The sequence below is a fragment of the Lepus europaeus genome, chromosome 16 (assembly GCF_033115175.1).
Source record: "Lepus europaeus isolate LE1 chromosome 16, mLepTim1.pri, whole genome shotgun sequence".
NCBI classification, from domain to species: domain Eukaryota; kingdom Metazoa; phylum Chordata; class Mammalia; order Lagomorpha; family Leporidae; genus Lepus; species Lepus europaeus.
This window is the reverse complement of record NC_084842.1, coordinates 37,040,604-37,062,959: the sequence shown is the minus strand read 5'-3', so window position 1 is coordinate 37,062,959 and position 22,356 is coordinate 37,040,604. Positions and strand designations below refer to the sequence as shown.

Sequence of the window (22,356 nt, the reverse complement as noted above, 5' to 3'; positions counted from 1 at the left end):
TGAATACAAAGAGATTTTGCAAGTAGACTTGCGAAGTGTCACTGGTGAGAGGAGGAACATGCTTGATGGAAAGGGAAAGGAAGGATGTTGATGCCTTGAGAAGGAGTGCTCCTGCTTTGGCATCAGGATCACCTAGAGGATGCATTCCAATGCAGATTGGTCAACTTCATGGCCAGAATTTCTGATTGGATAGATGTCAGTAGGGTAGAGAATCTGGAGTGCCTGTCTAGAGGACAAGTTGTTTTAGGGGCTCCAAGAAAAAACATTTGCTTTGGGCATATACAATTTTATAAATGCAGATCAGTCAAAGGAAGGTAGAGATCAGAATAGTAACCAGAAATGTTTGGAAAGTGCAAATCACACACAGGAGCGTGATGTCAGGGAGTGGACTGTAGCTTGTGGATGGACAAAAGGTATAGGTAGACAGGAAGAGACATGGAGAATGCCTTCTTTTAGGCTTCAGGAGGAGAGTTGAAAGAAGGCACAGGCAGAAGTAAAATAATTAGAGAATATTGCCCTATAAAAAACAAGCAAAAATAACTTGAGGGCAGGGCTGTCAACAAATCCAAATGCTACACTGTCTGAGCAAGAGCTGAGAAAGTTGCAGCAGAGAGACTGTGAAACTTCACTAGAGAGGGCTGGACTGCAGGAGCATCTGTATTGGTTTTGCAGTAAACACAATGACTCAAGACAACTAGCTCACATGTGAGGCATTTGAGTAGTTAATAGTCATGCTTGCTCTGGGAAAAATACAAATAAAAGAGCAACAGTTTATTAGAGAACTGTAACTATCAAAAGGGAACTTAATTCCTGTTGGTTATATCTGTGCTACATACTGGGTGCCTCTCCACCTCCCCCTACCCACCACTGTATTTGTATAGACAGATGTATATATATGTATTTTAAGTTGAACTGTAACCATGTAGTTGTGATTATATGTAATACCAAATATTTTACGTATTATGATTATACAGCATATTTGCCATTGTACTGTTTTAGTCTGAAGTCTAGTGGACTGTAAAGCCAAGACTAGAAAAAGCATTTAATATTTGAAATTGGAGAAGAAATTTCATCCTGAGATTGTTTATCTAGTTTTTGATTTCTAATATATTAACATGGCTGATGTGTGTTTAAAAAATAGAATCGCAAAACTGTATACTCAGCATTTCAGTAATCTTAGTTTTTAAAAATGGGGTTTACCATTTAATTCTAGTTCAGCCCTGTGATTCAGAATGCAACTCTGAGACAGCTTGAACTGCAATTACCCTGGGCTTCAGTCTTTTTTGGACAGGGGAGAACTAACTTTCAGTTGCTTCATTTGCTAGGAATCCTGAATATTTCAAAATGAGAAATGTTCTCATTTCTGCACCATTATAAATTCCCTCCTGGGCTCCCCAGCCTTCGTGGCATTTTCAAGTGCTGCTCCTCAGAAGTATTTAAACATGCCAACAGGGAGACCTGATCCAGTTCACTGACTGCAAGAACCTGGCACACTAAAACTTGTGGAAAAAAATTAACGTTACGTGGTCTAATTAGGTTTGTAGAATTGCTGCAGAGCAGCCTGGTTCCCCAAATCTAGAAGGTGCAATTAACTGCAGTATTATATCAATACCAGCCAGTCTGCTAATAGGTTTCTAAGCAAAGCAATTGGAATTTGTTATTAGCAAGAATATCTTAAACCAAATGAATTAAAATTAAATCACATACTATTGGGAACTGTTTTGTAAGAGTATAGAATAGATGACCGAATAATTTTTCCATCTTTAATTTTTATTGATTCCCTAGGTTTAGGGATTCATTTGGGCCCCAAGAGGTGTGCTATTCTTTTCCATAGTATTCTTACATACTTAATGAGTATCTGGCTTAAACATCATTTTAGTATTTGTAGTTATTACCTTTATTAAATTATTTTACAATATACCTTATTGTTTCTGTATTGAGCTACTTTGAAAACTATGTATTCATTGGTAAGTTGTATACCTTATAAAACTAATTGGTATTAATTAAATGGGAATTAATTGAGAAACTGCCCAAACTGTGTGTGTGGTCATTCTTATGAAAAGATGATCAGTATTTCTTTCTCTTATTCAAATTTTCATTTTTATTTTATGTAGAGAGAGAGAGAGAGTGAGGTCTTTCATCCACCACTTCACTCCCCCAAATGCCTGCAACAACCAAGGAGGAGTCAGGTCAAAGCCGAGAGTTCAGATCTTAATCTGAGTCTCCCACCTGAGTAGCAGGGACCCAAGTACTTGAGCCACCTGTTGCCACCCCGGGTGTGAATTTGCAGAAGCTAGTCGGAAGCCTGGATTCCAACAGTGCGGTGACTGTTCCTAGCCACCGCCAGAGAATTAGGTAGGCTGCCCACAGCTTGCCTTGTCCGAGGAGGGGAAGTGCGCCACCCGCCACTCAGCCTTCCCCAAACCCGGGGGACAATCAAGCGTGCTGTGGAGCCCAGTCGAGGCAGGGTCTCACTTTATTGTAAAAGGGAGGTGTATATATAGCTGAGGTACAGAGCCAATGAGCGGATGTGGCCCAGGGGTGGTGTGATGTGATGCAAAAGGGTCTTAGCCACTCCTATTTACCACCTTAATGATCCTTAGGCAAAGGCGCCCTGGGGCTGGGGTGTTTGCCACCAGGGATTTGAAACTTAAAGACAGGTTTTCAAATTTGAGGCAGGCTCAGGAAGTTTCTTCTAGGCCTCTCTGGATTCAGCCTCCCCCACACAACAGTTCACTCTGATATGTGATGCAGGTATTCCAAGTAGTGACATCATTGCTATGCCAAATGCCATCCCCAGCATTTCTATTTATTATTTTATAATATGCTTTAGTGTTTGTAATTCTTTTTTTTTTTTTTTTTTTTTTTGACAGGCAGAGTGGATAGTGAGAGAGAGAGACAGAGAGAAAGGTCTTCCTTTTTGCCGTTGGTTCACCCTCCAATGGCCACTGCGGCTGGCGCATCGTGCCGATCCGAAGCCAGGAGCCAGGTGCTTCTCCTGGTCTCCCATGCGAGTGCAGGGCCCAAGCACCTGGGCCATCCTCCACTGCCTTCCCGGGCCACAGCAGAGAGCTGGGCTGGAAGAGGGGCAACCGGGATAGAATCCGGCACCCCGACCGGGACTAGAACCCGGTGTGCCGGCGCTGCAAGGCAGAGGATTAGCCTGTTAAGCCACGGCGCCGGCCTGTAATTCTCCTTTGATTTCTGGTTTTTCCTTTTAATAAAAATGCCAAATAAAACCTGCTATAAACTTCTCTAATGTGAGTAAGGTTTGCAAGTATCTTTTACAGTTTTATGAATACCTGTATACTCTAGCTGGAACCCTTGGTTTAAAACTAACCTATTAATTGTAGTTATTGAAGTAAAACAGTAGTCTCAGATTTAGAATGTAGTACAGCAGACACTTTTGAACACTTTTACAGAGTTCTCAGAATTAACACTTTTTGAAGAAGTATTTTGACAACATTAATGCAATATCTTTATACTTCTGTGAGAAATTTTTTTGTGATATATTTCTGAGAGGCTAAACAGTAAAAGACTAGAATGATAAGATACAGTTGCACATTGCAGGACTAAAGTCCCTAAACAAGAATGCTTGAAGTGCTCTAGAAGTTCTTTAGTTGTCAGCACTTACTATTACACTTCACTTTTTTTATAGTGTTTAATTCAAGGTAAATATTTCATATTCATTTTTATTAACATCTATTGTTGCAAAAATAGTTCCCTTTCAACTCTAGCATGAAACAAAATTAGCAGTATATATAAGTGAGTCATGCCAGTGTCATTTTGCCAGAATATGTCAAAGATCTGAGTAAAAATGTTCAGGTACAGAAAATAGGAAGGGAGAATGATAAGGAATTGGTATTTTTTTTTTTTAATTTATGTCTTTGCAAGGCAGAGTCTCTCTCTTTCTCTCTGTCTATCTCTCTGTCTCTCTCCACACACACACACACACACACACACCTTTCATTCAGTGGTTAATTCCTCAAATGGCCACAACATCCAGGGCTGAGCCAGGAACCAGGAACCAGGAACTCCATCTGAATCTCCCATGTGGATGATAGGGACTCAATAACTGGACCCATAATCTTTGGCTTCTTAGATATATTACCAGGGAACTGGATTGGAAATGGAGTATCCAGGACTCGAACTGAAACTCAAATATGGGATGTGAATGTCCTAGGTGGCTGCTTAATCAATCCACTGTGCCACGATACCCTTCCCTATAGGGAAATTCCATTTAGATTTGTAGCTGATAGTTTTATAACATCTCAGCAGTGACTCAGAAACAATCTGGTGAGGTTCAATCAAATAAGAGATTTCATTTACTTGATTGTTAAATTTGGCAAGGAAAAATATTTCTTTGTGGCTGGCGCCATGACTCACTAGGCTAATCCTCTGCCTGTGGCGCCGGCACCCCCGGTTCTAGATCCAGTTGGGGTGCCGGATTCTGTCCCGGTTGCTCTTCTTCCAGTCCAGCTCTCTGCTGTGGCCCCGGAAGGCAGTGGAGGATGGCCCAAGTGCTTGGGCCCTACACCTGCATGGGAGACCAAGAGGAAGTACCTGGCTTATGGCTTCAGATCGGCTCAGTGCGCTGGTTATAGCAGCCATTTGGGGGGTGAACCAACGGAAAAAGGAAGACCTTTATCTCTGTCTGTCTCTCACTGTCTAACTCTGCCTGTCAAAAAAAAAAAAAAAATTTGTGTAGCAAATTATTTACCTAGAAAAATTTACCCTTCGATACAGTGTACTATACTGGAGTTCTTTGTCAGCAGTCTGTGGACCTACAAAACCAAAGGCCACTTTGTGTAGCTGTGTCAAAACTAATTTTAGGCATTTTCTAAAATAGCTATCTCATTAGGTATAGATTTTACCTATGGTTACTTGGGATGACTTAGCCCCAGCAAGTTTTTCTTCTGGCAGTTTAGCATTTTGCCATGTAATTCTTATGAGACTATTTTATTCTTCAGATCCTACTCGTACAGAATTAATCTTTTAAGCAAGGTATACCATGTGTCTTAGTATTTGTTACCCTTGTGATCTATTTGCAGGGTTTTACATCTTTTCTTTTGAAAGGAAGCATTAAAAACTTCTTGTTCAAAAGTCTACTAATTCTTGCTAGAAGATTTGAAATGAATAAAAAATCCATTATAATTTTGGCAAATGGGCTCTCAATTATAGGATGGAATAAATGACTACAAAGTGCTTTTAGAGTAATGGAATAAAAATGATGGAAATCTTATTACTTTACATGTGTAGATTTTTCTACTTTGGTAGATACTTTTTTTAATTAAAAATCACTGTCAAGATTGGAAATTTTGATCACTTGAAATGTATGATTATATTTTAACATTTAAGTAAAGGATTGCTACAATGAGGAAACATAGGCATGCAGTTTCATTAATAGTTGCTCCCTGTGTGGTGGCATCAGAAAATTCTCAGTCCACAATTGGAGGATTCGGAGAAGGCTGACAGAGAATGTCTCTGTGATGGTGATCAATTAAAATAAACTTGCATTCACCCCAGGGAGATCAGGGTGGTTGATTTTTACTTTTTTTTTTTTTTTTTTTTTACAGGCAGAGAGGATAGTGAGAGAGAGAGAGACAGAGAGAAAGGTCTTCCTTTTTGCCGTTGGTTCACCCTCCAATGGCTGCTGCGGCAGGCGCATCGTGCCGATCCGAAGCCAGGAGCCAGGTGCTTCTCCTGGTCTCCCTTGCGGGTGCAGGGCCCAAGCACTTGGGCCATCCTCCATTGCACTCCCGGGCCACAGCAGAGAGCTGGGCTGGAAGAGGGGCAACCGGGATAGAATCCGGCACCCCGACCGGGACTAGAACCCGGTGTGCCGGCGCTGCAAGGCAGAGGATTAGCCTGTTAAGCCACGGCGCCGGCCAATTTTTACATTTTTTAAAAACCTTTTGACAAATTTCTGAAATTCCCTTCTGAAAATATACTAAAAAAGATAACTTCTAAATACCTTCATATTTTTTAAGATTTATTTATTTATTTATTTGAAACCTAGAGTTGGAGGGAGGGAGGGAGGGAGGGAGAAAGAGAGGGAGAGAGAGAGGGATCCTCCATCTACTGGCCCATTCCCCAAATAGCTGCAGCAGCTGGAACTGGGTCAATATGAAGCCAGGAACAGGACCTTCTTCTGGGTTTTCCACATGGGTACAGGGGCCCAGGTACTTGGGCCATCCTTTTATGCTTTTCCAGGCACATTAGCAGGGAGCTGGATGAGAAATGGCGCAGCCTGGACTCAAACTGGTGCCCATGCAATGCTGGCACTGCAGACTGAGGCTTAACCCACTATGCCACAGTGCTGGCCCTAGTATCTTAGTATTTTACTTTATTTTTAAAAAGATTTATTTATTTATTTGAAAGGCAAAGTTACAGAGAGGCAGAGGCAGAGAAAGAGAGGTCTTCCATCCACTGGTTCACTCCCCAAATGGCCGCAATGGCTGGAGCTGCACTGATCTGAAGCCAGGAGCCAGAGCTTCTGGGTCTCCCATGTGGATTCAGGGGCCCCAGAGCTTGGGCCATCTTCTTCTGCTTTCCCAGGCCATAGCAGAGAACTGGATCAGAAGTGGAGCAGCTGGGAATTGAACCAGTGCCCATATGGGATGCCAGGGCTTTACCCCACTATGCCTCAGTGCTGGCCCCATACCTTAGTATTTTAAAGAAATATTGTCAAAATGTCTGTACTACCAAAAGCAATGTACAGATTCGATGAGATCCCAATAAAAATACCAATGATATTTTTCTCAGATCTACAAAAAACAATGCTAAAATTCATATGGAAACACAAGAGACCCTGAATAGCTAAAGCAATCTTATATGAAAAAAACAAAGTTGAAGGCATCACAATGCCATATTTCAAAACATACTACAGGGTAGTTACAATCAAAACAGCCTGGTACTTGAAAAAAAGAAAATAGATGTATAGACCAGTTAAATAGAATAGAAACAACAGATATCAATCTACACACTCTACAACCAATTTATCTTTAACAAAGGAGCTAAAATCAATCCCTGGAGCAAGGACAGTGTCTTCAACAAATAGTACTGAGAAAACTGGATCTCTGCATGTGGTAGTTTGAAACAAGACCCCAACCTTACACCTTACACAATACTTCAGATGGATCACAAAGACCTAAATCTATGACTCAGTACCATCAAATTACTAGAGAATATTGGGAAACCTTACAAGACATTGGTATAGGCAAAGACTTCTTGGGAAAGACCCCAGAAGCACAGCCGATCAAAGTCAAAATTGAAAAATGGGATTATATCAAGCTGAGAAGCTTCTGCATTGCAAAAGAAACACAGCAAAGTAAAGAGGCAACTGACAGAATGGGAAAAAATATTTGCAAACTATGAAACTGATAAAGGACTAATATCCAGAATCTATAAAGAGCTCAAGAAACTGAACAACAAAACAAACGATCCAGTTAAAAAATGAGCAAAGGACTTGAACAGGCATTTTTCTAGAGACGAAATTCAAATGTCAAACAGACACTTGAGAAAATGCTAAGGATCACTAGCCATCAGGGAAATGCAAATCAAAACCACAATGAGGTTTCACCTCACCTTAGTTAGAATGGCTCTCATACAAAAATAGACAAATGATAAACACTGGCGAGGATGTGGGAGGGAAATACCCTAATCCACTGCTGGTGGGAATGTAAATTGTGCAACCACTGTGGAAGATAGTATGGAGATACCTCAAAAATCTGAATATAGACCTATAGTATGACCCAGCCTTCCCACTCCTGGGAATTAACCCAAAGGAAATAAAATCGGCATATGAAAGAGTGATCTGGGGCCGGTACTTCGCGCTTCGGTTCACTAGGCTAATCCTCCACCTGCAGCGCCGACACTCCTGGTCCTAGTCCCAGTTGGGGTGCCGGATTCTGTCCCGGTTGCTCCTCTTTCAGTCCAGCTCTCTGCTGTGGCCCAGGAGTGCAGTGGAGGATGGTCCAAGTCCTTGGGCCCTGCACCCGCATGGGAGACCAGGAGGAAGTACCTGGCTCCTGGCTTCAGATCGGACAGCACACCAGCCACAACCCACCGGCCGTAGTGGCCACTAAGGGGGTAAACCAACAGAAAAAGGAAGATCTTTGTCTCTCTCTCTCTCTAAACTCTGCCTTTAAAAAAAAAAAGTGATCTGTACTCCCATGTTTATTGCAGCTCAATTTCAAAATAGCTAATATGTGGAATCAACCCAGATGTCCATCAGCTGAAGACTGGACTAAGAAATTGTGGTATTCATACACTATAGAATATTGCACATAAGTAAAAAAAAAAAAAAATTCTGTTTTGCAACAAAATAGGTGCAACTGGAAGCCATTAGACTTAGTGAAATAAGCCAGTCCCAAAAAAACAAATACCATATGTTTTCTGTAGGTGTGGAATTGACATTTTTAGATTTGATGAGTGTTTATAGCCCTTGTCTTGACTGTTGAGGAACAGTGCTTTTTTTGTACTATTTGTTGAACTCTTTACTTAGTATAGGGTTAATCTTATGAGTATAAAGTTAACTGAAGATAGATCTTTGTCCATAGGAGAGGGGAGGAAGAAGGATGAGATTGTGGGTGAGAAGGAGGGTAAGGTAGAAAGTATCACTATATTCCTTAATCTGTATATAGGAAATACATGAACATTGCATACCTTAAATAAAATTTACAAAAATTAAATATTTTATGGATCAAATTAAGAGAACTCTTCTTGTAGCTTCTTGAGACTCTAAACCATGGCATATATAACTCTTCTATTTGGAAGAAAACATAGGGTTTGTGAAAGCATGGTTAACTTCAAAATATTGAAGAGTGGTATTCACTTGCAAATATGATAGAGTCAAAAATATTGTGCCCTTCCCAGTTTTGCTGGGTCTTTTTTAGCTGGAGAAAAGAATTGTTGATATCATTCAAGGCAAAATATATAAATATATACTCCATAGTTCTCAGATTATTTTTTCCAACATCCTATTTGAAAACCTAAAGAAGGTTTTAATGAATGTGGCTTTATTTTATTCTTCATTGATTATTTTGCAGGAAGAATGCCAGCCATTCTTATTTGAGCCGCCTATACATCTGTGACTAAATTGAAGGAAAGCCCAGCCAGAAAGTCTTATAGTCTTATAGTGGTTTTATAAGAGTCCATAACCTCTGCTCAGTTAATGTGACATAAAGAGAAAAGTAAATATTAAGACTTTTTGTTATACCTTGGCAAAAATCACTTACTAAAATGAGGGGCTGGTGCTGTGGCATAGCAGCTAACGCTGCTGCCTGCAGTGCTGACATCCCAGATGGGCGCTGGTTCGAGACCTGCCTGCTCCATTTTCAATCCAGCTCTCTGCTATGGCCTGGGAAAGCAGTAGAAGATGGCTCAAGTCCTTGGGCCCCTGCACTCACATGGGAGACCCAGAAGAAGCTCCTGGCTCCTGACTTTGGATCAGCACAGCTTCGGCCGTTGCGACCAATTGGGGCCAGTGGATGAAAGACCTCTCTCTCTCTCTGCCTGTCCTCTCTGTGTAACTGACTTTCAAGTAAATAAATAATTTTTTTAAAAGTAAAGTGAATGGCTTTGAAACATTTAATCTGATTTATTTCTTCTACTTTAGCTTAAATAACAAGTTCTTGTATTTAAAAGTAAACATATCTTGTGTAATGATTTATGACTTAGATGGGCTGATTAAATCCAAAAAGAGTAAGAAAAAATTATTTAAGTAACACTTAAGGAATATTTGCCTTTTTTGTTGTTAGTGTAGAAAATCAAAAAAGCTAATAGCATAAGTCATATATATTGTTGAGTATTTTTTGTTTTCTAATGAATGGAGATACCTTTCCCACTTTTCCTGTAATTCTATTTAAAAATAACTGTCTCTAACTTTTTTCTCCCTCTTTGGGACATGCCTGCCATGTGTTAGTGTTTACCTTATCTTTGATTCCTAGTTATGCTAAATGTGAGAATGATTTTTTCTTCTCTTTTTTTTTTTTTTTTTGACAGGCAGAGTGGACAGTGAGAGAGAGTGACAGAGAGAAAGGTCTTCCTTTTCCGTTGGTTCACCCTCCAATGGCCGCTGCGGCCGGCGCACCGCGCTGATCCGAAGCCAGGAGCCAGATGCTTCTCCTGGTCTCCTATGTGGGTGCAGGGCCCAAGGAGTTGGGCCATCCTCCACTGCCTTCCCGGGCCACAGCAGAGAGCTGGCCTGGAAGAGGAGCAACCGGGACAGGATCGGTGCCCCGACCGGGACTAGAACCCGGTGTGCTGGCACTGCAGGCGGAGGATTAGCCAATTGAGCCGCGGCGATTTTTTCAAGTTTACAAATGTCAGTCATGCAGTAGACTTTATGTTGCAGCAGTTTAAGCCACAGCTTGGAATGCCTGCATCTCATATTGAGTTTTAGTTTGAGTCATGGCATCTCTTTTTCTGATTCAGCTTCCTGCTAATGCATCTTGGGAGGCAGCAAATGATGGCTCAAGTATTTGAGTCACTGCCACCCACATAGGAAAAATCCCTCATGGAGTTCTTGGCTTGTCCTGGACCAGCCATGGCTGTTGGCAGGCATTTGTGGAGTGAACCAACAGATATCTCACTCTCACTCTTTCAAGTAGGTGAATATATTTATTTTTATAAGTTAAATTACTTTTTTTCATAAATGAAAAGATAACCTACAAATAACACCTTTAGCAGAAGTAATATGTTAGCTGTCACTGCTTGGTACCAAATGCAGTTAATACAAACAGTTATATCTCTCTATAATTTTCACACAACTTTACATTTGATTTCTCCAAATTCCCAACACCATGTCAGAAAGCATTAAATATGATGGGATGGGGTATTTTAGTTACAGTATTACCTTTGCTGAGCCAACAGAATGTTTAATTACTGTTTTAAAGTAATACCAATATTTACTAGGTTCTATAGAAGCACTGAATATAATACATGTTTCCATTTCATGTATGGTATGGTAATAGAATCCACAAAAATGTCAATGTGAAAATTTAGTAAGTAGATTAATAGGCTCTATTACCTAAGAAAAATAAGTTTTATAGGTAGAAAGAAAAGAGCTGTGTAGTACTGTGTATGATTTTGTCAGTAAATGGCTTACAGCAAAGATAATGATGGACTTCATAATGGGGATCACACAAGATATGGGGAAGTTTAATAAATTGTTTTTTCCTGTAGACAGCAAAATAAAACTAAATGCTTATTTGTTATTACTCCACTTACTCTGGAAACTGCTGTTTCAAATATTAAATATCATACTGTAAGCAGAAATTAGCGATTCTGTATATTTAAAAAAAAAAACAAAACCCCAACCCCATACTGATTAGCTTTCCTAAGGAGTGTCTCTAAGCAGTGTAAACCACGATACAGGATTAAAGTAATCACTCATCTGATGACAATATTGACTTGGGCATATTCTAGTTATTCTTCATAATGAAATGTACATTACTACCTTAGCACTTTTTGCAGATTTTATTCATTCCTCACAGGGCTGTTCTGTGGAACTAATGGTTTATTTGTGTAACTACTCAGCACAGTGCCTGGCAAACAGCAAGTTCTCAATACACACTACTATTTCTTTTTTTTTTTTTAAGATTTATTTATCTATTTGAAAGGCAGAGTTGCAAAATTTTACTTCAAAAAACATTTTCCATTTGTACTGTCTTCTATAAGAAACATTAAAAACCGTTAACCAAAGTTATTTCTCTAAGTAAAAAACTCATTAGAAAAGGTACTTGTAAAAATCAACTTAGGGTTATTAAAACAGAATGAAACATAGGGCTACAAAAGTAGAGATACATTCTTAAAAGAGTCACCATACCTATAAACACTGATTTTCAAGTAAATTATAGATTCTAATCTATTTAAGGAATTTGGTTTGAAAGTGTTCTGATCTTTAAGTCACTGTTTTTCTACCAGAAAATATAAATGACTCGGACCATTTTAGATCTGTATTAAAACAAATACAGTGGTGAGGGGGAAAAAAAACCCTATCTTTGTTAAAAACTAATTGCTGTCATTCTTCAGGTATCAAATAAGGAGGAACATAAACTTTTTTTGTTAAAACATTGCTGAATGTGAAAGTTACATGATTTATGCCCATAATATATTAATCTGAAATTATTATCCAGAGTTCAAAAACAGATTAATCCCCAAATACACCCTTTAGGGGCACAATAAGATCTTTCAGGCATTGTCCTGATTAAAAAGGAGAATCTGGAAACAAAGCATGGAAGCATCTCTACTTTATCAAAACCAAGAACAAATAAACTGGAGGCAGGTTGCCTCTGAATGTAATAATTCAAAAAGCTTCAGAGAAATCATTTTAAGAAAAATGAACTGAAGATCCATGGTTTATCTTATCTACTAGCAGTAAATTTTAGTTGCACATCTTATTCCAGGAGTATGTAAGGATAGGTAGAAACTAGTAACCTTTTGAGGTTTGATATCTGGTTCTTTGAACAGGTTTCACATCTTCTGGTTTGAGTTTGGCACTATCATCCTTGGGTCTCTTGGTGAGATCAAAGGCAGCCAATATTTCTGGTATCCAGTGAGTACTTGTAGGAGGAAATTCAAAAAGTACAGGTTCTACGAGACCATAATTTGCTTTGAGTTCCAGTTGCGGAGTTTCAGCTGGCATTTTTTGAAAGTAAATAAAACCCATTTTTCTCTCTGACATTTTTCTAGTGTATTCTTCACAAGGTTTCCAAGTTTCCTGAAGAACAAGTATCTTGATGGTTTGACTGTCCAGGTCCTTTGGTTTCTCCATATTCTTTGCATAGTTCTTCTGCTTTAGCATAAAATTTTTCTGCTTCTAGGAGGGACCTGATTGTTTCACCATTTATCACTAGCCAACAAAGTCTGACCATAACAGTAAGCATAAGCTGTGTAGAAACATTTTCAAGTGAAGATATTTTCTCCATTTAGCAGAGTTTGCAGGCTGGATAAAGTATAATCAGCTTTTTGATAGGAATTGGCTGTTTCATATGCCAGTGCAGCAATTAGTCCAGGTGCGTATTTTAGTTCAATTGCTTGAGCAATTGTTACTTCTGAAGCTTCAGCCTGACACTGAGTATCATAAGCGTCAATGAGCCGATCCTCCAAATCCCTTGCCTTTTCTGCAGGTGTGACAAGTTTTGGGATGTGACTTTCCTTCAAATGTTTGAAAACCCCAGCTGCAATTTTTAGACTTCGATGGGCATCTTTTGCTTCTTCCTCTGTTACGTTTTCTTTTCCAGTGATTCTTGAAGCCTAGTTGGTATACCATAAAGCTACATTAAATCCCGTCAAGTAATTTGAAAATAGCATCCTGCTGAGCACTCAGAACCTGTCCTTATAATGTAGCAGTCCACTTCAAATTTTGAATATATCATAACATGCTTTCTTGAGTAGACTCACCCAATGAATTTATGAAACTTTGAAAAAGTGAAGAAAAGAAATCTGCATTCTTCATCATTTCTGGATTACAAGCTCAAATCAGTGAACAGTTCAAGGAGTCTTGCCCTGGTTGATCTCAAGTCATTGCAAATTTTTGAAGCCAGAGGGCCAGTGATTACACCATAGTAGTCAAAAGAGACAGGAGCTGTGGCTTTTATGGGTTCCTATGAAACCAGATGATTCTTCCAGATGATTTTGGATTTCTGAGTCTGTCAGCAGTGCTTCTAAGGAAAGAAAAGCAGGATTGTGGTCCACAAGCGAGAAAAGGGAATTGGTGAACCCAGACTACAAGAAGCCAGGCTGGCACCTTGCCAGAGTCACATGGCCCGGCGGCCGTGACAGGTCCCGAGGTGGCGGTGTGTGTCACTTGGGGGCGGGAGCAGCCACACTCCTCAGAACGGTCGGCCCAGCAGTCCCACCCAACTTCTTCTCGGTCTTTCCTCATGGCCGGCAAGCACTAACTCAAAGAGGAGGGGCCTGGTCCTTCAGGTGGCGGGAGCTGAGGCAGGTCTCCACAATAGCAATGGTGGCCCACAGTGGAAAACTCAAATATAAACATTTAAATGAAAATGTCAGTTGTATATTGACTTCAAGGTAGCTAGAAAAACCAAACCTGCCATTTGGGCACACAGCATGTTGCCTCTGAATGATGATGCTATCACGTTACTCATAATTCTCAAACACAGAGAAATCTTTTTGGAATACACCTGATTCTCCTTAATTAAAGATAACTGAACCTTGGAATTCTTGTGTGATGAACTAGTGCTAATGAGAAAATAAAATTTCATTTCTAAAATTAGATATAATGAACCTTTAAATTTTTTTTTTGCTCTGTATAATCTCTGTGCATCCCTTCCCCCACTACTCTTACATGTCTACATGTCTCACTTTGTAAAAAATCTGCTTTAAAAGGCTGTTGGTTCCTATGAAATGCCACAGATTTTCAGATATTCTGAAGAATGAATGATGAAAGTTAAAAACTCTTTAGGTGACTAGGGATGGAGAAAATGTTAGGTTTTTTTTTTTTTTTTTTTTTTTTTACACAGGACTCCTTTCTGTTGAAGGACTGCTGATTTTCCTGGGTTAACATGGGTTCACTTTTATGACCCAGCTATCCCACTCCTGGGAATATAGTCAGAGGAAGTTAAATCAGTGTATGAAAGAGATACCTGCACTTTCATGGTTATAGTAGCTTAATTTACCATATCAATGATACGGGACTCAACCAAATGCCCATCAACTAATGATTAGGTTAAAATGATGTGTATATATAAATGATAGAATATTACTCAGCCATGAAATAGAAATTGCAACAAAATGGATGAACTGGAAATCATTATAATAAATGAAATAAATAGACCCAGCAAGATAAATCACTTTTTCTCTAGAAGTTGAAAGTGTAACTATTGTGGGATGTCATATTATTTAGTATATGTTTATAAATATTACTTCATTGAATCATTCCATATACATGACAGTATGCCCTTCTCTCCCCATGTTATGATCACTGTCATGAATCCTCCACTTTGTGATACTAATATGTATGCTTTCAAGAAAAAAAGTCGACATATGAATTGAATAAGGCAAAATATTTAAAAATTGTAAAATTTTTTAACTAGAAAAATAATAAACATATTAAAAAACTGTCATAGGCTAGACCATTAGCATAGAACAATATATCCATGTTGCATATTGGAATTCCTGGGTTTGATACCCAGCTCTGACTCCTAACTATAGCTTCCTGCTAATACAGATCTGGGAAGCAATGGTAATGGCTCAAGTAATGGGAGCCTGTCACCCACATGAACCACCTGGATTGTGTTCCTGGTACCTGGCTCTGGCCCTGGCCTAGCCACATTGTTGAAAGATTTGGGAAGTGAACTAGTGACCATGTGCGCTGTGTGTGTATGTGTCTGTCTCTGCCTTAAAAGTAAATAGAACTGCCTTAAATGTGCAGTGATGAAAATCAAATCTACTAAGTAGAAGATCTTCCTGATAGTGTTTTAAAAACCTTTATTTAGAACAATATTGTTTGTCTTTGAAATATTAATAATCTGAAAATTTAACATTGAAGTTTCAAAGTACTTCTCTCCATCCTACTACGACTTGTGAGCCAACTATACTCATTGATCCATGTGTCAGTTTTACATAGTAACCACTTTTTAAAAATATTTATTTATTTGAAAGAGTTACAGAGAGAGAGTGAGAGAGATCTTCCATCTTCTGGTTCACTCCCCACCTGGGCCAATCCAAAGTTAGGAGCCAGAAGCTTCTTCTGGGTCTCTCACGTGGGTTCAGGGGCCCAAGGACGTGGGCCATCTTCTGCTTTCCCAGACCACAGCAGAGAGCTGGATCAGAAGTGGAGCAGCCAGGACATGAACCTCTGCCCACATGGGATGCTGACACTGAAAGTGGCGGCTTTACCTACTACACCACAGTGCCGGGCCCCATAACCACTTTTTGAAAATTTTTGAGGGATTGAATTAACATGGTGGAATAGGGAGGGAGTTTACTGCTCTAGGTTAGGAGAAGATAGTTTTAAAAAAGTGAGGAGAGTGCAGTCTCAGGGAAGAGTTAGGGAAAAAATGGCAGAGGAAACTCCACACAAAGTAGAGGGAAACTGTGGACCTGCATGGAAGATGTGGATATGCACAACTCAGGACCCCAGCAGCCAAAAACCTCAGCAACAGCTCTCAAGTGAGTTGAGACCAGTCTGCAGCAGCCCAAGCCACTGGCGATAAGTCTGCAGGAAGAGCCAGGCAAGAATCCAGCTTGGAGCCCTGTGGAGGACAGTGTACCTGACAAACTAGAGGAGAAAAGAAAAGGGGGGCTCATATCTCTCTCCCTGAGCACCCTGCAACTATAATCAGGCAATAGAGAGTGGGTGCCATTTTAGACATACATAACAGTTATGCCAGCTTGTGTCTGTGTGCCCAGCAACCATCTAAGTAGAGATGCCCGAGTCTGGATGGGAGAACTGACAGGGGGTTGGGTGCATGTGACTGTGGGAGACTTGTGTGCCAGGATTGTGAAAACACTGTGGCTGCATGGGAGGGCTCAGGGTGTGGCTGGGACTTTGGGTAGTCACTATGGGTGACTCCATATACTCAGGGATCTCTAATTCCCTGGTGAGGGTCATTGCTACAGAATTTATGCTTACAGTGAAGATTGCAGAGATGCTTTGTGTGGATTTTGTGGCAGTGGGAACAAGTATTAGACCCACTGGTGCTAGTTCCCAGGCACTGATCTCCTTTGAGGAGAGGAGGTGAGTTGAGACAATACCAACAGAGGTGAACAAACCTCCCCTCTGATTTAAAAAAAAAAAAAAAAGGATTTACCACACCCAACTTGGGTGTCATCTTGAATACTCTCTTCACCCTGGAGCACTGAAAAGAGCTCTCTAGCCATACCCAACACACACCTCTAGGTATTCACTGGGAAAAGCAGAAACTCTGCTAATCCACAGAGGCATAGTTAAAGACTAAAGCCATCACAGGGAAAAAACAAAGAAGAAACCAATGATTATCTCCACAAATGTCGAATAACAAACTTACCAATTCAAGAAACAAGAATAAGGAAACCAACATGATATCCCCAAAAGAACACAACACTTCAGTTCTAGAACGTGAAGATGAAGAGACTGAAGCAATGCCAGAAATGGAATTCAAAAAATTGATTTTAGGATTACTTAGAAGTAGTCCGGGCCAGTGCCGTGGCTCAACAGGCTAATCCTCCGCCTAGTGGCGCTGGCACACCAGGTTCTAATCCCGGTCGGGGCACCAGATTCTGTTCCGGTTGCCCCTCTTCCAGGCCAGCTCTCTGCTGTGGCCCGGGAGTGCAGTGGAGGATGGCCCAAGTGCTTGGGCCCTGCACCCACATTGGGAGACCAGGAGAAGCACCTGGCTCCTGCCTTCGGATCATCGCGGTGCGCCGGCAGCAGCATGCCGGCCGTGGCGGCCATTGGAGGGTGAACCAATGGCAAAAGGAAGACCTTTCTCTCTGTCACTCTCTCTCACTGTCCACTCTGCCTGTAAAAAAAAAAAAAAAAAAAAATCAGAATCAAATCCACGAACTAATGAAATTTGTACATGACATGAAAGAAAATTTCTCCCACAAAATTGAGATCTCAAACAGAAAGAAAAATGAAATCTAGGAAATGAAGAATTCAATAGAACAAACAAAAAGTGGAGTAGAAGTCTTAAAAACAGAATTGGTGAAGCAGAATAAAGATTATCTGATTTAGAAGACAAATTGCAGGAAATTTTACAGTCAGACTGAATTTTAAGAAGAAATTAGAAAACTAAAAATATACTGTTGGAGACCTATAGGATACTTTCAACTGACCCAACATATAGGTCTTAGGAGTTCCTGAAGGCGTGGAAAGAGAGAAAGGATTAGAAGGCCTTTTTAGTGAAATAATAACAAAACTTTCCTAGTTTGGAGAAAGAAAGGGACATCCACTACAAGAAGCACATGAAACTCCTAATAGATGTGGCCAAAAAAGATCTTCACCATGACTGACACATTGTAGCAGACTCTCCACAGTAAAACATAAAATATTTTAAAACTTGCATGAAAGAAACAGCAAATTAATTTCAGAGGATCTCCAATTGGACTCACAGCTGACTTCTCATCAGAAACCTTAAAGGCTAGGAGAGAATGGCAAGATGTATGCTAAGTCTTAAGAGAAAAGAACTGTCAACCCAGAGTACTATAACCTGCAAAGGTCTCATTTATGAATGAAGGTGAAATAAATACCTTCCATAACAATCAGGCATTCTTATAGGGAATTACAGGCATTATAACTAGCATCTAACTGGTAGGCTAAACACCTACCCCATAGTCATTTTTTTTTTTTTTGAGAAAACTTTAATATAATTTTCAAAAATACAACTCTTGGATTATAGCAGTTTTCCACCCTCCATAACTACCCTCCCATCTGCAAACCATCCCATCTCCTACTCCATCTCCCATCCCATTCTTCATTATGATTCATTTTTTAATTATCTTTACATACGGAAGATCAACTTAGTATATACTAAGTAAAGATTTCAACAGATTGCACCCACACAGACACACAAAATATAAGGTACTGTTTTAATACTGGTTTTACCATTAATTCACATAGTATAACACATTAAGGACATTGACCCTACATGGGGAGTAAGTGCAGAGTGACTTCCATTGTTGATTTAACAATTGACACTGTTATTTATGTAATCACCCGAGGCTCTTGTCATGAGCTGCCAAGGCTATGGAAGCCTGTTGAGTTCACAAACACCAACCTTATTTAGACAAGGCTATTATCAAAGTGGAAGTTCTCTCCTCCCTTCAGAGAAAGGTACCTCCTTCTTTGATGGCCCCTTCTTTCCACTGGGATCTCACTCACAGAGATCTTTCTTTTAGGTCATTTTTTGCCACAGTGTCTTGGCTTTCCACGCCTGAGAAACTCTCATGGGCTTTTTAGCCAAATCTGAATGACTTAAGGGCTGATTCTGAGGCCAGAGTGCTGTTTAGGGCATTTGCCATTCTATGAATCTGCTGTGTATCCTGCTTCCCATTTGGATTCTTCTCTCCTTTTTAATTCTATCAATTATTATTAGCAGACACTGGTCTTATTTATGTGATCCCTTTGACACTTAATCCTATCATTATGATCAATTATGAACTTAAACTGATCACTTTAACTAATAAGATGGCATTGGTACCTGCCACCTCAATGGGATTTGGATTCCATGGCATGTTTCTAGCTCTACCGTTAACCCCATAGCCATTTTTAAGTGGTGAAATAGATCAGTGCCTTAATCAATGTCCTAATTTATTTCTAGTGTTTTCTTTTTAGATAATTCATTTACTTTTCCTCTGAATTCTTGGACCAATATTGATATACAAGTATACTTTTAAAGATGTATTGATAATAGATGACTGACACCATAAAAGTAGAAATCAACAAAACCCACCATGCTTTGTCTGATTTGTGGTGAAACAAAATCCCTGAGAGGTTTACTGTGTGTCAGTCAACTTGTTATTTTTCAGCAGTCACCTTTGCCTTGCTCAGAGAAGACTTCAATTGGTTGAGTTTACTACTCTATGAAAGTAGTGGGTAGTGTACTTAGTGGCCACCTCAGATTTTGAAAGAGCAGCATTTCATGAATACCATTTATGTATGAAGATCAATTAGTCTTGAAAAGAAGTGAAGAAATTTCATCTTGGGGAGAGGAAGTTAGTATCACATTCAGGATTTTGGTTATATTCTAGTAAGAATATAAATATAGCATTTACATGGTCTTATGGTGCTGCTTAAATGCTTCCTGTCCCAGTCTGAATGATGAATTAAATTATATCAGGCATTTAGTACAAACAAAAGGAACGCAAAGCTCAGAAATACTAAATTTAGAATTTTGTATTGTATGCAAGTTACCAGGAAGTAGTAGAGGTTAAATCTAGGCTTCTGTAGAAGTTTTTATATTTCCTTGTATAACCTTTGAGCCTGCACATTTCCTGCTTTAGCTGTTATGTAAACACTATACTAGTTAAGCTAGAAAGATATAAGCTCTGTTTAGGTTCTCAAGATTCAGTGGCCTCATGATAATCTGGTAGTCTAGTGGTAGTTTCATGTCACTGTCTCTTTGGGAGTTTGAAGAATCCAAACATACCCATAAATAATTGAAAATTTTTCTAGGAAAGTAACTTTCAATTAGATTATAGTATTTCTTACTGGACCTAGAGGGTAGAGCAGGGAGAGCATGCTTTAAGGAATAGGAAAATTGTTTGTGTGTGTACTACTCAGAAGGAGGAAGAGCTTTGCTGAATGGTGTAAGTTCATGGTTCAGGCCAATCATTTTATTTATTTATTTATTTTAGATTTTTATTTTATTTATTTGAAAGCATTACAGAGAGAAAGAGAGAGAGGTCTTTTACCCTCTGGTTCATTCCCTAAATGGTAGCAATGGCTGGAGCTGAGCCTCTCTGAAGCCAGGAACCAGGAGCTTCCTCTGGTTCTCCCATGTGGGTACAGAGGCCCAGGGACTTGGGAAATCCTCCATTGCTTTCCCAGGCACATCAGCGGGGAGCTGGATGAGAAGTGGAGCAGCTGGGATTGGAACCAATGCCTATATGGGATGCTGGCGCTGCAGGCCCAGGCTTTAGCCTGCTGCGCCACAGTGCTGGCTCTAAGGCCAAGTCATTTTTGTATTGGAGTTGGGGAGTAGGAAGGAAGAGGGGGTATAAACTCCATGTATTTTTATAAATAATTGGGTCAATATCCTGAATATTAATCACCATGAATACTAAATGTCTTGGAGAAATTATACTGATGTTTAATTTCCCTTACTGTGTATAATATGTAGCTCCCCAAGGACAAGCTAACAGATGGTGAATTAAAAATAAAGCTGACATCATTATACAGTAAATGTACACATGGACTCTGACATGGATTAAACTCCCAGTGCAATCATTGGCCTAGTGAGGTGACCTTCTCCTGTCTTCCTTTTCCTTATCTGTAATTAGGTAAGTCTGTTGGCACTTTTAAACAGAGTTTAGCTAGCAGTTTTATACATGCTGTTTTTCCTTTCTGTTCTTTCTTGGATAATCATAAATTGTACATAATTTTAAGAATGCTTAACAGCATGAAAATACTTGTTATTCAAATATGTTAGGAATTCATTATTTTAAATTTTAAGTGGAAAGAGGTAGAAGATTGCCACAACTTTGTGGATTGCTTTTTTTATCTCACTATAGAAATTTTAATTGTTTTTAGAATATATACTACTTTGTAGACTAACCTTTGTTTAAAATATGGTCATTTTAGCATTGGGAAGTTTTTAGAAAATTTTATATATTTAAAAGGCAGATTGAGAGAGAGAAAGAGAGCTTCCATCTACTGGTTCACTCCCCAAATGAATGTAAGGGCTGGGAACTTAGCCTGGCTGAAGCCAGGAGCCTGGAATTCCATCCTAGTCTCCCATGTGAGTGTCAGGGGCCCAAGTACTTAGATAATTTTCTGCTGCTTTCCTAGGTGCATTAGCAGAAAGCTGAAAGTGAAACAGCTGGGACTCTAACCAGTGCTAACATGTGGGATGTAGCTTAACCCACTGTGCCACAGTACTGGCCCCCATTGAGATGGTTTAAGGAAAGAGAACATTGTGGGGGAACAAGTAAAGACATACTTGTGTGTTGGGAATTATAGATCCTAAATTACTATGTATATTACATTTGTAAAGATTTCTTTTGCTCCTTTAGATAAAACTTAGGGATGAATCTGAGTTTTATACTTTTAAGATTTCCTGTATAACATAGGTTGCTTCCTGGCTCACCCAACAATAAAATGAAGAAAAATGCAAGTGATCTGAGGAACAATAAAACTGGAAGAACAACTATTTTATGGAACTTACTTATTTCACTATGTCTTCCTTATTCTCCCCAGTATAACCCCACAGTTTATTTCATTTCATTTCATTTTATTTATTTTTTGACAGGCAGAGTGGACAGTGAGAGAGAGAGAGACAGAGAGAAAGGTCTTCCTTTTCCATTGATTCACCCCCTAACGGCCGCTGTGGCCGGTGCACCATGCTGATCCGAAGGCAGGAGCCAGGTGCTTCTCTTGGTCTCCCATGCGGGTGCAGGGCCCAAGGAATTGGGCCATCCTTTACCGCCTTCCCGGGCCACAGCAGAGAGCTGGACTGGAAGAGGAGCAACTGGGACAGAATCCAGTGCCCCGACCAGGGCTAGAACCCGGGTGCCGGCACCACAGGCGGAGGATTAACCTATTGAGCCGCGGCGCTGGCCTAACCCACAGTTTAACTTTGAGTTGTTGTTACTTTACACTCCAAAGCTTTACAACTTCTGCCTAGTGTATTAGCTTAAGAAAGCTGAGGTACTGATACTGGGTTCATTAAAAGGCTTAGTAAA

The 22,356-nt window shown here is 39.8% G+C and overlaps 1 protein-coding gene and 1 pseudogene across 2 annotated transcripts in view; one reads left to right on the top strand and one right to left on the bottom strand.

Moving 5' to 3' along the window:
- GALNT7 (polypeptide N-acetylgalactosaminyltransferase 7) overlaps positions 1–22,356 on the top strand; it is a 161,831-nt gene that overhangs the window by 9,643 nt on the left and 129,832 nt on the right. The window lies entirely within an intron of this gene.
- Positions 12,376–13,601, bottom strand: LOC133775441 (BRO1 domain-containing protein BROX-like; annotated as a pseudogene).